Source organism: Cavia porcellus, unplaced genomic scaffold (genome assembly GCF_034190915.1).
Source record: "Cavia porcellus strain 051 isolate PalLab524CR breed Dunkin Hartley unplaced genomic scaffold, mCavPor4.1 scaffold_1, whole genome shotgun sequence".
Taxonomy (NCBI): domain Eukaryota; kingdom Metazoa; phylum Chordata; class Mammalia; order Rodentia; family Caviidae; genus Cavia; species Cavia porcellus.
This window is the reverse complement of record NW_026947484.1, coordinates 234,107,505-234,121,820: the sequence shown is the minus strand read 5'-3', so window position 1 is coordinate 234,121,820 and position 14,316 is coordinate 234,107,505. Positions and strand designations below refer to the sequence as shown.

Below are 14,316 nucleotides of genomic sequence, written 5' to 3'. Positions count from 1 at the left end.
TCACCTATAACAAATGCTTACTATTTGTACAGTGAGGCATACTGGCCAGATTTGATTTTGGATCCTTATATATTTCATGAAATATCCAAATAGTGGGAAATGGTGAGCCTGGGCATTGTAGGGACAGAAGAGAGAGGAAAGAGGGTTGAGGTTTGTCCGTGGAGTAGGTCCGAGGCTGGTAGTCCCAGTGGGGAGGGGCCGTGTCCGGGCAGGGGTTTGAGCATGTGTGCAGTTTCCTTGGTTATGCCTGCTGCCCGTCCACTTGCCCAGCTTGCTGTCCATGGTCTTGGGATAAAGGAAGGAGCCAGACTATTTTCTTTTTCCAGCAGAAACTAAGCACAAGTCAGAGTTGGTCCTCACAGTCAGTGCTCCTAGTAGACGGCTCCTCAACTCGAGGGCTCCTAGCTAGTGTGCAAACGTCATTATCTTCTCTCTCTATCTATCTATCTTCCAGATATCAGTATACTGTTAGAAAATATGTATTAATTATGAGATTCTTCTTCTTCTTCTTCTTCTTCTTCTTCTTCTTCTTCTTCTTCTTCTTTTCCTTCTCCTTTTCTTCACTGCAAAGAAGTGGATTGTCCATTTTTAAAAAATCATGGGGAAAGAGCCAGTCATTTGGAGCTTCTAGGGTTGCAAACAGGGAGAAATAACGATTTTGCTCCCTGACTTTGCTCAATCATGGCCTATTGGCAGGCTCCTCAGAGCCACACCCCGCCCCCATGCCCATCAGATTAGTTTACAGTAGCAGAGACGGCTGTCGCCCCAGTTTTAAACATAGAGATGAAGTTCGGGAACACTGCAGCCCCCATCCAGCAGGGCAGTTTCTTCTGTTTGGAATGCCAGTCTGGGGTTTGGCGGGATGCACCTGCCTGTAGCGCAGTGGGAACTGTGGGGCCTGAGAGTTGCATTCCTTCTTGTGGTCCTCTATCGCATAGCTCACCGAAATACCCGAGGAGGGCAGGAGAAGACAGCTGTGCTGGAGAGCTGCTCCTCCTGGGCTGAGTGTATTTTGGGAACCAGTGATATTACTGGGGTGGAGGGTTGTGAATTAAGCAAGAAAATGTGTCAAGGCTAGATGGATCAGGAGGGTGTGAGTAAAATGTTCCCTTTCTAGTGTGCTGAGGAGACAGTACATTTTCAGAGCACCGGAGTGTTTTTATATGGGTTGATTTGCCTTTGAAACCCACAGCAGTGTTTTATGAGATGGTGATGGAATGCTTTTTAAGCTGCTCCTGTGAGGAAGCAGTGCCAGTACCTTTTATGCATTGCTTATCCAGCTGTTACTGAGGTAGTCGTTCCAGAAAGGGACAGGGACATGATTTGAACCGAGTTAGACCTAAACCCGTGTGATGGATGTCATGGATTTGTAGGACTGTATTTCCTTGGCTCTAAGACACACTAGAAATTTATCAACAACTTTTAGGCAGAATAATTTAATGTAGAAAAAAATACGTATGTGGTTTCCAACATCCCAATTTCAGAAGCATTAAAAGTGGCAAGACTTGAAGGAAGTGTTCATGTGTTTTAGAATTAAGAACCAGTGTTGGTAATCTTGCCATGTGCTGGTGTTAGGACTGGCTGGCCTTCCGGGGAGTGCGCATGCTCTAAAGCTGGGCTTTTTCCAGCCCTTCCTCCCGGCAGCCCGCTTTGTGGGGCTGTGTTTGAAAGGTAATGTGTGAGAATTGGGACTGGTAGTGCTGATGAAATGGGTAAGTCCCCATGTGGGACTCTAACCCGGGGCTGCGCTCTAGCACCCTCCAGAGCCTGAGCAAGCGTTTGGTAGCAAACATCTCATACACTGTGCCTGAATTGAGTCAAGTGACATTGTTCAAAAGCTGAACAGAAAATGTAGTTTTTCTGATCAGAGTGCATCTGGCCTGATTTGTTTAGAGATATGTTTGTAAAGCACTAAAGCACATGTCTTCTTCCCTAAGGATGTTAGAAATGGAGGGGCCTCAGATAGTGTAATTTAACGTCCTCCTTCCCAGATTTTGGCATGGGACACCAAAAGTTAAATGACTTGCTCCAGGGTCACCCAGCTAATGTAGAAAATATGTAAGAACACTTTGCCAGCTGTGTACACTGGGCAGATTATTGGTGGTTATTAATGTTTGAGTCAGGAGAAGAACCCAAGTTGCCAGACCTGAGCTATTAGACAGCACCGTCCTGCTTCATTCCTCGTGTTTAATAGTTCAGAGGATTTCAATAAAAAATAATGGACTAGTCTTTAATTAACCCTGTAGATGAGGGCTTGTGTTATCATCTGAGATGTTGCTAAGACAGGAAAATTTAGTGTCAAACTGTCTCATTAAGGGCTGGGGATTTAGGTCAGCGGCATAACCGCCTGCCTGGCAAGCACAAGGTTGTGAGTTTGATCCCAGTATAAAAAAAAAAACAAAAACCCTGTCTCATTAAATATTTATTCTTGCCACCTTAAAAATAATGATTTTTCCTCAGAGATTTTGACTTCAGGCAGGTTTTTCTTTCTTAAGCTTGCATTAACTAACACAAAGCAAATGCAAAGTTGGATATTTGAAGTTTCCTCAACTTCTAATCAGTGAGGCAGCTGCCTAGTTCTAGAAAGTAGGATGGAAGGGGCAGAAATGAGGATCAGCTTGTTGGATGACTTCAGGGTTCTCCTCTAGCTTTTATCTTTATTTTTGGTACTGGAGAGCAAACTCACAAACTTGCGCATGCCAGGCTTGTGGGTGCTTGTGCCCCTGAGCTAAATCCCCAGCTCCTCTTCCTGCTTTTAAATCTGACCTTTTGAGGTTCCTATGAGCCCCTAAGCCCTATTGTTGGCACACTGAGGCAGTCTAGCCTCTGGAAGCAGACAGATCTAAGTTCAAATCCCAGTCCTGCGACTTCTGGATGTGTGACATTGGGCAGGTTACATAACCTTGGAGTACCTGTTCCCTCATCTGTGTGCATGCAATAATCGCCATCTGTTTTACAGGTTACTGGAAAGATTAAATCAATGAAAGTATGTAGAGTATCTGCTTAATAAGAGATGGCTATCACTATTTTATATTTGCAGATACCCAAAATTTTAAAAAAGTAGTACTTTCAAATTTTATCATGACTTAAGTCCACGCTGGGCCTGCAGTTCATAACCCCACCCCTTGGGCACCCTCTCAGTACATTGACGTGCACGGAGACAAGATTTGTCCTGTAAATACCTGGCACTTACAGTATTATTTCCACTGCTAAAATCAGAACAGAGCATGTGTGAAATGCCCCTTTGTCTCCATGTATTCAGCTGACCTCGTTATCGGAAAGAATGGCTCGGCTCGAGCAGTCAACTCAAGCAGAGCAGAGACCTGGTGTTTGTGTGTCGTGGTGCTGGTTAGTCCTGCGATCTGGGGAGCGATCTGTCTGTCAAGTGGAAGAGCCTCGGAGCACTTGCCTGTGAGTAAGGCTCACATGGCTTTCACTCACTTCCTCCAGAGTTAGAAGCATAGTGTGGATTGGTGACGTTGCTTCTCTCCTCCTGCACCCTAAGACACAGAGCACCAGGGAAGAAGGGAAATCTCGCTAGTGAGGAGGGCCTCACTTTAGATGGGCAGAGTTACAGACGGGCTCAAGACAGAGACTAGTGGGTGACCAAGGCGTGGGGGCAAGCATTAGGTGGGAGAATACGTTCATTTAAAATCCCTAGCTGGATTTGATTAGGGAAGAAAATGCCCACATATCAGCAGTTAAAGATTGAAAAGATAAATGCAATAGTGTTTACTTCTGGGAAATGGGCCGTGGGTGTGGGGCAGGTAGGAGATTCAAGGGAACATTTACTTTATATGCTTCAGTATTGTACTTATTATAAGAAGCATACGTGCTTTGTAATTTAGTGAAGACCAAATAGAGTTGGTAGTGGCGATGATCATAAATATGTACTGATGCAAAAGAGGCAGTTGTCTTTATGTGGACCCTCCATTACCTGGGGCAGGCAGGGTTAGATTGCTTCAGACCAAGTCAGTTTCCACCAAACCAGGCTCTTAAGTGAAGATAAGATACTCTGAAGTGGCTGCCAGACAACTTACTGGACAACCACTTTACCTCTCTTCCTAGTCTTTTTTTTTTTTTTTTTTTTTTTTGTCTTTTTCATTGGTACCGGGGATTAAACTCAGGACCATGCACTTGCAAGGCAGGCGCTTATGCCGCTGAGCTAAAGCCGCAGCCCCTCTTCCTAGTCTGTCTGTTCACTTTTTGAGAATAGCTTCCTCCTTTTCATGACCAGCTGAAGCAGTCCTTACTTTTCTAATAAATTCAGTATTCAGCTTTTGAAAAAAATGGCATATGACCTTTATGAACAATCTGTGCTCTCCCATCAGGAGAGTTTGGTGTTTAAGGGGCCCCCAGCTGAAGGACTGGTGCAGTCCGTTAGGGCGGCTGTGGTCTAGCTCAGTCCTGGCTGATGCAGCACACCTTTCCCCTAGTGACTTATTTGCACTTCTGTTGGGAAATACTGATAAACTGTGATGAAATCAATAAGTACTATTGAGTTTTTAATTTTGTCAGCTGCATTTTCTAGCTAGTATCTTGTATATATTACGGAAAGTTGACGAACCTATCATTTAGACACATGCTTTGGATACTTGCTTGGGGGTTAGGATGGATTTTGCAGAGTAATTCCCTTCCCATCACGAGGTCTTCCCTTTGGCTGAGAGTACAAATTGTGTGACAGGTGGCCAATACTGGTACGGCATCCATGGCCAAGGTAGTTTTCCCACTGTAGAGAGTCGGCTGGCCCAGTCCTGGCCCAAGATCTCGATTTTACCAGCACCGTGCCCCTCCAACTTTGCTGAACTGGCTGGATGCTTTCACCCGACTTTATCATTACATCAGTGTTTTGAGCTCTGTCTGCTTCATTTGCCTCAAGTCAATAAATACTTGGCCTGTTTGAAATGTTTCAACTTCATGCTAAATGATTTTTTTTCCTGAAACTATTTCCTATATATAGGAGATACATGCCACTTGTATGATAGTTATGTTTAAAATAACTGAGCAAGAAATATAGCTTCAAACCTGCCCAGAAATTTTGACTATATATACAGAAGCCTTAAAAGGAATACATATCATTTGATCAGAAATTGTCATTCTAGAAATACTAGAAAAGCAGGAGCATTTTAAAAATACTTCTATAGACATCTTAATACAGCATTATTAATAATGTATGATATTTAAAACAAAAGGGGGATTGGTCAGGTTCATGCAAGTAAAATACTACACAGGTATTAAACATATTTGTAGAATATTTGTTGATATAACTTTTTATATCATCAATGAAAAGTGTAAGATGCAAAAGAAGTCAAGGATGATACCTTTTTTCTTAATACTGAGGGTTGAACTCACGGTCTTCACAGTGAGCTATGTGACCAGCCCCCTGCCCCGACCTCCAGCTTTTTGAAAAAAATTATTTTACACCCTTTCTGTAAGTCACGAAGTTGCGCAGGCTGGGCTCAGACTTGCGTCTTCCTCCTTCAGCTTCCCAGAGCTGTGGGATTACTAGCATGACTTGATATCATTTTTAAAATATGAAAAGATGCCAGAAACCACATGCTATATCATAAAGGGTTATCATTAAGTGATAAGTTATAAATTTTTTTAATGCTTTTCCGTGTTCTCTGAGCTTTCCTGCATTAAACTACTATAATTTTATTACTTTTTAAACCAATGGCATATAGAGTCTATATAGTGAAGCATCTCTAAGAAAACTATGAAGCTTTTGGTTTTTAACCACAAACACATTTCTTCAAGTTGTTTCTTTGGTCGCCTCTTTATTTCTCCTGGGAGAGGGCACTCGACCGAAGTGTGACTGTGTAGATATGTGTCTCAAAAACAGGGCAGAGTCCAGCCATCCAAATGCAGCCATCGCTCTGGCTTCAGATAAGCTATATATGGGCAAATGCGTTATATGTGTTATATATGTAATATGTAATAATATGTAATATATATAAAAAGAGTCTAAGATTGTCTCTTTTGCTCTTTAAATTTATCAGGAGGCACACCACAGAACTCTGTTCTGAGTGGCCTTTTTTCCCCCCAAGTTTTTTCAGATTCCCGTTCTCCAGTGTTAGAGAGTCCTTACTGGGTGGAGGCTTTACCTTGTATTTGGGAACCTCTGTTCCTCTCTGTCTGCTTTAAAAGTTATGCCCAAGCCTACTGTGGCCGACTTCCTCCCTTCACCCACAATCACACTGTTTGGCTGTCGGCCCAGAGGCCTCCGCTTTCAGGGGTGGGGTTGGTGGTGCTCACCAGTGGTGCCTGCACGCCATGACGAGGCAGCTCCCTCTCTGCTACCCCAGGTCTCTGGAGTTGCGGACTGCTGGGAAGGCGACCCGGCAGCTGTCTTCCTGCCTCACACCGTACACTGCCGCAGGGGCCTGGTCCAGCGCACTGATGCCTGTGTTCTCCCAGTGGGCAAGCCTTTCCAGCTCTGAGCACGAGGGATCTGAGACTCGGAGCCGAGGGACATATGGCCAGTTGCACAGCTTGGTGTGTGCTGTAAAAAGTGTTTGCTAAGCATGATCTGTCTCTTCTTCCAGATGGTTCTGACTACCCAGACACTTGTCCCAGCTTGGGCAGATGCCCTCCCGCTGTCTGGGATTGTTGTGAACAAGTATCTGGGTATGTCTGGCTAGGGAGGCTCCCCTGCCAAGTGATTGTTGGAGAAGCAGTCCTCTTGTCTAAGGGCATCCTAGTCACCTTGTAATACAATATAACATAACATATTATCCTGGTCACCTTGTAATGGTATTTTCTGACTGGTAAGAAGTGAAATTTTAGATTCTCTGACTCAGCAAGGATCATAATTGGGACTACATGTATGTAAGGGTCAGTTCTTGGACCACTGGATGAAATTAAATACCCCTCCCCATGTGTGGAATGTTGTGCTGAAGACTTATTTCCGATGGCGTAAGATGTGCCGTGTAACTAGACTTCTCCGCAGCACCAGACCTTGGCAGCCCTCCACTCCACCCCTTTCCTCTAGTAGGTTATTGCCACTTGTCAAGGCTCTGATTTTGTCTCTGATTTTAGATGGGTAGAGTTCACAGCTGAAACCTCCCCTTGGCATCCTATTAACACCCTTAAGTGACAGGACCTTTGCTAAGTATAGAGATGTGCTATGCTGGCCCAAAATAGCAACTTACAGTGTTTTGAGAAAACTTGTATTGCACAGAAAGTGTAGTTTCCGGGTTTATAGGTTATTTATATAAACTCGTACATGATCTTCGCAAGGCCTGGTTATAAGTAAACTATCAGTATTTGTCAATCTTTTCTGTTTTATTCTTGTAGTCACTATAGGATATAAAAGAAATAAGATTCAACCCCTGTTCATGCGCAGACTATAGTCTGTGTGGAAGATAAGGCGGCCATGCGGAATGACAGTATTGGCTGTCAGAAACACATCTTCGGTACTGTGTTGTGTAAGAAATAATCTCAGCCCTTAAGGCACTCAGCTAATACTCTGGTGAGCGAGTTGAATGTAAGATTGTATGCTACTATAACAGAAGGGGGCACGAACTTGGCAGTGCTGGGAGTGTGTGCTTTGGGAACCCAGCAGGAAGAGTGGCCCTGAGCTGAGGAAGGCTTTGGGAGGGAGACACCCGGAGCTGCGTGATCAGGATGACACGGGAGCTCGCCCTGCAGACGGTGAGAGGCAGGCAGAGGAGATGAGCAGAGCGTTGGTGTCGTTGGTGCTATGGAGTCTAACTTCCAAGGATTCTGAGAAGAAGCTGGTCACCCGGATGGGAAAAGATTTCACAAAGGAAGCAGAACCTGTCCTTGCCCTGAAGACCAGTGGGCTGTGAATAGACAGAACACTGGACAGGGCTTTCAGCAAGGAGCCCTGCAGCCAAGTGGCTGGAACCCGATAGACCGAAGCCACAGTTTCCGAATATTGGTGACATCAGTCGGAAATTAGAAAGTTTCAGGAGACAGTTGGGAGTTGAGTGACTTTTAGACCTAGCACAGAGGTACTGTGGGTATGATGTAGGCACCACGTAGAACCAGAAGCTGAGCTGGGGCTGGAGGTGAAGCAGTAGACGTGGAGTCGGCACTGCAGATGCGGGGAGGCTTGCCGGGGAGGGATCTCTGCAGAGATCTCAGTCCCTATCCGAAGACCAGATGCCAGGTAATGGGCTTTGAGGGTTGTGCATGGTTAGGAAAGGAAGGATGAGTTGGGGAAATCAGGACGGTTCCCCAGCAAGGGAAAACAGAGAGGGCATCAGAGCTGCTGTTCAACTGCAGAAAGTCTTGAAGATTGCTTAGGATGTCAGTTCAGTAAGTCACGGGAGGTAGAAGACAGACCACATAGTCAGGGGGATTGGTGGAGAGAAGGTGGGGGAATAGATGGTCACAGAGAATGGGATGCGGAGAAAGGTCAGAAGGGGCAGCAGGATAAATATTTGGTTATAAAATAATCCTATTCTGCATCAGAAAACATACGTAACAGTGTAATGTTTTTTGTAGTAAGTTTTATAATTGTGGTTCTTAGAATATATTTTGTGTGTTAAATGTTTCATCTGCAGATTTCTCTAAGGCAAGCTAGTCTATGTATCTGTCACTTTTAATATCTCATTTCGTCTTTGGTATTCCATCATATTGCTGTCAAGGCTCTGCCATCGATTTGTCACTGGGTAATTAATATATTTTTTTGTCTTTTTTCATTTTTATAAGTACCGGGGATCGAACTCAGGACCGCCTGGTTGCAAGGCAGGTGCTTACGCTGCTGAGCTAAATCCCCAGCCCGTTAATTAATATATTTTTAACATTTTGAACATGTAAAGATCTCTGTTCTGAACATCATTGTACAAGTGATTTTTTTTTCTTTTATGGATTATTTCTTCAGGATATATTCCATAAAGTGGAATGATAGAGGTAATGGATGCTCTTGCTTTTTTAAAAGTAGGGTTGTTACTTGTAATTCTCCAACCAACTTTCAGTTAGAGCAAGTGTTTGCTATTAGTTTAGAATAATTTTGATAATAAGAAGGTCTGAGCCTATTTAGTAGCAAAAGAGAAGGAAATTATGGGGATGGGGATGTATACCTGTAATCCCATCACTTGGGAGGCTGAGACAAATAGATTGCTCTGAGTTCAAGGCCATCCTATGCTACACAGTGAGTTCAAGGCCAGCCTGAACTATATAATGAGACCCTGTCTCAAAAAGGGGTAAGGAATTTACAGTCAGCCCTCTGTATCTGTGGGTTTTACATCAGAATTGAGCAACTATGTGTTGGAAACATAAAACAAAATTACAAAAATTCCAAAAAGCAAAACTTATTTTTATTATGTGCCAAGTGGTGTGCTAAACCCATGTGGAGGAGGTACCGTGTAGACCTTGGGCTAGGTTTTACATTAGTCACCTTCCTGTTGCTGGGGCAGAGTCCTGCCATACACATCGAGGAGGGAGGAGTTAATTTGGCCCAGAGTTTCAGCTGTTTCCATCCAGGGCTCCAAGGCAGAGGCATCATGGTAGAAGAGACAACGGAAAGCTGCCTAACTCATGGTAGCCAGAAACAGCAGAGAAGAACCAGAAAATGGATACCTGCTTCAGAGTTACCTCTGGTGACCTGCCCCTCCAATCAGGCCCCACCACAGCTCAGTCAGCTCCCCCCTCATCAATGAGGTGATCTGCTGGTGAGGCTTCTTGATCCAATCACCCCCCAAAGTCCCACCAGTGGACATGTCAGCCTTTTGGGGGGACTTTTTTGATCTAAACCATATTTGGTATTCTAAATTATTCAGAAATATTTTAAAGCATTAGAAAGAGTGTGTATCAGTTATATGCAAATACCAGGCCATTTTACATAAGACCTGAGCACCAACAATTTTGGAAGTAATACAGTGTGTTCCTGGAACCAGAGAATAACCATATTTGAGGAAAACAAGTATAAGAGAGAAAGAGCAAACAAGAAATGATCTTTGGGATAACAGGGAAGGGGTGGCTGGGCAGAGGAGGAAGCTCTCCCTTTGTCGGAGACTGAGAATCCAAAGCTTGCAGGGTGAAGTCCAGGCTACCTGGCATTCCTGCTGTGAAAACACCTCCATTTGCTCTAAAGCAGAGCCAAGGCCCTTTGCCTTGGAGGGGGCTAGTGGGATGTCAGTGGGAGATTTAGGGCTTGAGGGCCTGAATTAACCACAGTGAGAAATGAGCCTGGGCGTATGGAGATGAATAAAAGTCTTCTTGTGCTGGGCCAAGGGCCAACTAAGACCCATGAATTCATAATAGGCCGAGCTTTAAAATCCACTGGCCTGGAGAAGCAGCAGTGGGAGGGCACCAGGACGGGGGTTGGTTGGCATGCTCAGGGCAGGGTTGCTGAGGGACAGAACTTAAGACGGCAGTGAAGCAACTGCCCTAAGGCCAGAGGTGGAGGAAGGCTGCAACTCTAAGACAGGCACTGGTTGTCAGCCAGAATGAGGGGGCAGAGTAATTACAGGCTCCAGTGAAAACAGAAGACAGATTTGGAGTTTGAGGGGTGAGTGGTGAGGAGTTTATTGACAGAGGGAGAGTTTCAGTTTAGTTTTATAGCTTGGCAGAGGTTATTTTTGCCCTTAATCATTTACTTTTGCATCCTGTTTGGGTTTTTTAAACATGGGTATGTATACCCAGGAATGTGTGTAAACTAATAATTATAATCCTCAAAGTAGAGCTGGGCATCAGGGTGCATCTGGGTTGTTTTGAGACCCATGGAGAAATGAAGATGGAGAAGAGCATGCCTCTGGCTTGACAAGGAGCTGGGAAGAGCCCTGCTTGTCAGTCAGTAGCTTCTGTGATCACAACTTGTCGCCCTAACAGTGGGGCCCAACCGCCAGCCCTTACCTGCCTGCATGCCTGGTGTTTAAGCCTGAGTGCTGCCCTTCCCTAGGCATGACAGTCGTATCTTGAATGTGATCATGTGGGTCTGGTTGTTTCCAACTCTGACTAGTTGTGCTGTGGACCATTCATCTCTGACCTCTGTGGGTGACAGAGGGTGACCTTGGATCTCCACATAGCTGCAACCCTTCACTGGGAATGCTGTTTTGGAATGTGAGTTTCAGCCTTCATGCATCTTCTCTGCTGGGTGCCTTGTGCAGTGTACAAAGTGTACAACTGTCCTTAGATAGTCCTGTTTCTCTCTTGCATTTTTGAAACTTGGCCTAAGGTTTTTGCCTACTCTGAACCCTCTCCTCCTAGGTCATGCACTTGAATCCTGAGTCTGGTTGACATCCTTGATTACAGCCTTTTTTAACCTGCTGAATTCACATTGCCTTCACAAATGAAGCCATTTACACAGATCACCATGCAGAGCAGCCACAGACTGATAGGAGAGGCTGGTGCGGAGGAAACGTGGGAAGCCACACCAGGGCAGGCATCACTCTGGGGAAATGGAGAGCCTGGCCTGCTCCTCTCCAGGCCTGCCTGGTGTCTCAGCCCTGCCTGGAGACTTTGCAAATCCCCTTTTGTCACAGCCAGAATCTACACTCGCTGGCGGGCCCTGGCAGGAAGGAGCAAAGCCCTTGCAGGCAGGCCCGCAGCCAGCTGAGGGAGGGCCTGGGCTCAGTGCTCTGCCTGTGGGGTCAGCACACTCTCTGTAAGACAGCGTCCTGCCACTGTTCTTCTCTTTTGTCCTCATCAGCCTGGCAGAGAATCGTTTGTCCTTGACTCATACAAGGTGAAATGAAGAGGTGCCTACAAGTGAGAACGGCCCAGTAAAGAATCTTGAATTGAGAGTTAGGAGACCGGCTTGGAGTCTTGGGGCCTTGAACAGAGCACGTCACCTTGGCCACGGTTTCCTTTTCTGTAACACGAGGGATCTTTGTATATAGTCTTCTGTCTTTCTAGAATATTCTTTCTGGCCTTTTGTAGCTAACCCTCCTTAATCACACATGTGTTGGCCTAAATGTTACTCCCCCAGTCAAGCATTCTGTGACTTCTATCTCAAGTCCCCAGTTGGTTAGGGCCCCTACGTTTGTCAGCTTCCCATCACTATAACAAAATACCTGAGCAGGTCAGCATACAAGGAGGAAAGATTGGTTGGGCTCATGGTTTCAGAGGATTGAGCCCATGATTAGCTGTTCCCATTGCTTTGGGCCTTCGGCAAAGCAAAGCATCCTGGAGGGAGCACATGGTGAAGCAGAGATACTCACTTCATGGCAGTTGGAGGGATAGGTCCCAGTGTCCCTTACAGGGCCCTTCACGGTGACCTGACCTCCTGCCACTATGCCCCACATACTAAAGGTTCCATCCCTCCTCACAGTGCCACAGGCACCACCAACCCTTGGGAACACTCATATCTAAATATAACCGTCCCCATGCCAGGGATTTTCAAATGTGGATCACAGCCATTCATTGTGGAACAGAGCTTACTGGGCTATAAGATCACTTTATTGGGTTGTAACCAACATTTTTTGTTTATTTGGTTGGTTTTTTGAGACAAGGTTTCACTATGCAGTTCAGGCTGGCCTTGAGCTCACTTTGTAGCTCAGGCTAGCCTCAAACTCATGGTGATCCTCCTGCTTCAGCTGAGTGCTGGAATGACAGTCATGCGCCACCATACCGAGGCATAACCAGCATTTTAAACATGAAAACTATCAGAGTGCATTTCTCATAATAAGGATAAAAAAATGTTTAATGAAACTTTTGTTTTAGCGTATGTGTCTATGTGCCTGTGTTTGTATGTGTTTTGGATCTAATTGTGTATTTTACTAACAGATTGAAAGCCTGTGCTTTAAAATACCCTGTCCTGGTATTTTTCTTATCTAACACTAAATATGCTGTAGCAGCAGCTTATAATTATGTAGTTATTGATATGCTTATGTTGTTACTCTATCATTTCACTAGCTAATATGCTCCACAGGCAGGGATAGACTGACTCATCCAGATAAAACCTTGCAGTAGTTGGGGCTCTACAAATCATTGCCAGATGAATGGATTTCAGAGGTATATTTTGTGACTGTTGACCCTTAGCTCTATTAATTGGTTTCTCGGAGTGAGTAGGTAGTGACTGCAGAAGAAACTAAAACACCCTGACATCGGGTCAAAGAAAGCAATTCTTTGACTTGTCAACCCCCAGATAGGGGTTGGCACTGGAAAGGCCACTCCACCTGGGCTGTTGGAGGCAGGAGGCAAAATCGGAATCATCGACTGGGGATTTAACTCAGTGGCATAAGCACCTGCCTTGCAAGCAGGCAGTCATGAGTTCGATCCCTGGTACCGATAAAAAGTTTAAAAAATCAGAATCATCGGAGAGCCTTTGGCTCCAGATTACCCCAGGTGTAACCCCTCCCTATGTTAGGGATTTGAGGCTTGAAAAGCATTCTTCAGCTGGCTGCCACATCTGCAGTTATTCCTCCAGAGACCACACGAGAACTTCTGCATGACACATTCACCCTGGTAATGTTCGTTCTGTGTATTAACTTTCCCATGAATTTAAGAAGTCACTACATCCTGCCTTATTTTCAGAGAAACTGCTAACCGCAATGTCTTCAGTGCCTTTAGTATCTCGTGGTTCCACAAAACCCACTTGTTAGACAACAAATATAATTCAAAATTGCCTATGAAATTAAAACATTACAGAAATGCATAAGGCAGGAAGTAGGAATTCTTTATAACCTTGTCCCCCAAAAGAATCACGGCCACTATTTCTCTGAGTAGTCCAACCTTTTCCTACAGCATACTACGTTTGTTTTTTAAAACATGGGGTCTTGCCATTGTTTGCTCTAAAACAATTAAAAGATTTAGAAAAGAGTAAACAAGGAAAGTAAAACCACAATTAATTATCCCACTCAGAAGTGGCTCGGAGGTGCGAGGTACGGCATGGAGAGTCTTCCGCGCTGTCCCACCCCACCACGCTACCCGAGTGACAAAGTACCCGGATACAAACGTGTGCTTGTTGTGCAAAAGCAACTGGAGGCCGGTGGCCCTGCTTCTAGCACTTTACCAATGCGCAGCCCCTCCACGCAGGCCTCTTGCCACCCACCATGCTGTTTGCTGTGCTGAGCATATGGCTGCACTTTTTGCAGCCGTTCATATATCTTCGAAGTGAATTAGAATCATCTCTGTGTACAGTGTTTCCAGTGGCCATGTCCAAGCTCCAGTGTAAGATTCAGTGGGAAGACTGCCCGCTGCCTCACGCAACACCGCTGTTGCTTTCGAATCATTATTTCCAAGACGGTGAAATAACATACCAGGGAAGGATTTTGAACTCATCCCTGGGAGTTGCTTTTACTGTGCTAGCAGGAAACTGAAACAGAAACAATGGCTTAGGATCAAAATGAAACTCTGCCGTGGCTGCACTAACATATAAAGGTGTGCGAACACCCCAGACAGCTG

General features: G+C 45.0%; 1 protein-coding gene across 2 annotated transcripts in view; it reads left to right on the top strand.

Annotated features, from left to right (window-relative positions):
- The window catches only part of Mapre3 (microtubule associated protein RP/EB family member 3), a 59,568-nt gene that overhangs the window by 995 nt on the left and 44,257 nt on the right, over positions 1-14,316 (top strand). The window lies entirely within an intron of this gene.